Raw genomic sequence first — 2,877 nt, forward strand, 5'->3', positions numbered from 1 at the left:
ACTACAGGAGGCCTTTACCAAAGGCTCCCTGGCCATCCATCCTTTAATTAAAATAGGATCAAATCCAGGACCCCATCAAAGGCAAGGGAGCCCTCAATGCATTCCATCTTTTTTAATTCTTGTCTAGCTTTAATGCAGCAATGCTGTTTTGTGTTGGCACATTAAACACAGACCCATTGGCTTAGCCAATGCTTACTTTTGAAATGGTTTGTATGTTTTAGTCTTGTCATAGTTATATAGTTTATGGAGTGTGGTCAAGCATCAAAGAAAACACATTTATTTAAGTGGTTCTAGTGTCGTTTTTGAGGTCGAGCCTAACGCAGCGCACATGTGCTACCCTGCTCGACTTTATGTAAGGGCTTTTCAAATCTCACCACACGCTTGCACATTCTCGTGCGTGTGCTTTTCGTTTTGTCCCCAGCTATTGGGCTTTGCATGCGTCTTTTTAACAAAGACAGCACGCAATTGGGCAAAGGTGGGCGCATGTCCGGTCCATTCGCGCTCTCAAAGTTCAGTGTATGAGGCGCTTAACGCTCAAACCAAGTCGTGCTCACCCGGCCTCTCTCGTGGTTCTGAGGTCAATAGACGGTGTGACATGTAAAGGACAACAATAGCGCTATAAGGTATTTATAGTGCTACGAACCAGTGCATCGACTGGATGGTCAGTGAACTAAACACCCGCCGCTGACGACATGCAGTGTTCTGAACTTTAAGATTTGAAATGCTCTATATATAGGAAGCCTCGGTCCTTAAGCCTTTAGAAGAAGCAAATTGACTACCATGAATTGAATATTATGACCTTGTTTTGCTACAAAATTTTGAAACGCAGAAGTGAAACATATATGGCCATATAGTGAAAGAAAGTTATTAATATTACACCTATACGCCAATGAAACTTATGGTACAAAGAAGTGTCCGTGAGGCTGGCGGTGACAGCAGTACACTGGAGACTCGCAGGCATGTTGTTCAGGGCGACTCTCAGTTCGGCTTCACCCTTAAAAAAATCTCGTGCCCCTCAGCGTCAGTTGGGCAGAGGTTGTGACCTTACGACCACAGCTGCCGACTTTAGAGCCTGGGAACCAGGTTCGACCCTCGGCGTCGGCTCAGTGTCCTGTGTTTCTGGGCAAATGACAATCTCCCCGTGCCTACCAAAAATTAATGTGTCCTTGTGTAATGTAACTGGTGCTCACGTAAAGAGCTCCAATACCTTCCGGTCGAGTTCGCGCTATGTAAATCTGCACATAAAAAAAATAACTACCTCTCCACACCGACCAGCTCCCATGTCACCACTTCCGGAGAAAGGAGGGAAAGTACGTCAAGAATTTTTTCAGCTTCTATATCCAAATACAGAAGTTACAGGCCCCCGTGTGCAGGGCACTGGGCTGCTGCTGTGCATGCTTTAAAAATAAATCTATGTAATTTACCTTTGCTGACTCATCCATTGGTGTTTATAATATATGGAATTATGAAATTTGGACGCAAAGTAGCAGCTTTTGCTGATAAATTGAACAAGAAGAAAGTTGCTGAAGCCCACGAGATGAAAGATTCAGCAATATATGCCCTCAATCAGGCAATTACAGACGAGAGCAAAGTACAGTGGCGGGTTGGATTTTTGCCCTCTCTGAATGGGAGTGCAGGAATCTAGTTTAATTACCCTCCGCATGGATCATCATCAGGAGCTGATTCTTCTCTACAGCGCAAAGATGCTCCCTGGAGTGTAACCTGAGCTTTATAAAAACCCCATTACATTACATTACATTACGTTGGACGCCATTACATTTTTGATGCCAAGAGAAACACCGTTGTCATGGTACTCAAATCAAATTACCAGGAAGGCTTCTCACTGTTCACCACGAGGCGCAGATGCGCTTAGTCTATCATGACAACCTGCAGCACGTGAAGTTCCACTGGGAGCAAGGTGAAGGTGGCATGTTGAAATGGGTGGAGAAAAACGTTATGCAGAGTATGTCTGCGTAATAGGAGAAGGGGAGTATTTCGGGCATCAAGGCGCTATCCGAGACTGTATAAGCCAGTTTGTAAACTTGAGACTTCACACCTCCATGTGAGAGAGGAACAGGACTTGAGCTGTTCAGATACCGTGCCCTATAATAATCTAACACCTAAGAAAGAAAAAAGAAACATGATGATGATATACCCTGGACCCTCGATTATAGATTGCTTTGGCATAGCCAATAGGTCTCGCCTTTGGGACCTTATAAGTGTTTAGCCATGCAACACTTGATGTTGTTGCACCAAGGATATTGTGCTGGAGAACTAAACACTTATAAGGTCCCAAAGTCGAAAACATTGGTCCATTATTCCTATAAATATTATTGTTCATATCTTGCACAAATAATTTCACAAGTGCACAATAATAAAAATATGTTTATATTTCGCATGCAGATTTTATGGACTATAGTGCAAAGTAAATATAAACAATAGTAATAACAAGGTCATTGAACAAAATGCAAAAATGCTATTGCAAAAAATGTGGATTGCATTTAGATTGCATTTACAAACATGTACGCCTACACATACAAACATTTTTCTTTACGTGTATTTGCTAGACAAAAATAGCCAATAGGTATCGACTTCCAGATTAGCAATCTTTAGCCATGCAACACTTTCTATTATTGCACAAATATCTGCTGGATAAGTAACCACTTACAAAATACCAAAAGCGAGACCTATTGGCTATGCCAATGCTTGTTTTCTCAACAGCAATGGTGTTGGGCTGTTGAGTCAGTCAAGCAAATGGGGTGGGGAGGCTGTTTCTTGGAATCCCTTGCAATGTGGCAGCATTAACAAAGTAGGAATGGTGGGAGTGTTTTTCGGAATTGGGTGAAGCTCCAGAGAAGCCACAGTGGGACTGACTGG

The 2,877-nt window shown here is 42.8% G+C and overlaps 1 pseudogene; it reads left to right on the forward strand.

Moving 5' to 3' along the window:
- The first annotated feature begins 1,280 nt into the window (after nt 1–1,280).
- On the forward strand, nt 1,281–1,977 carry LOC146866136 (ATP synthase peripheral stalk subunit b, mitochondrial pseudogene; annotated as a pseudogene).
- The last annotated feature ends 900 nt before the right edge of the window (nt 1,978–2,877 follow it).

The sequence above is a fragment of the Triturus cristatus genome, chromosome 2_1, assembly GCF_964204655.1.
Source record: "Triturus cristatus chromosome 2_1, aTriCri1.1, whole genome shotgun sequence".
NCBI lineage: Eukaryota > Metazoa > Chordata > Amphibia > Caudata > Salamandridae > Triturus > Triturus cristatus.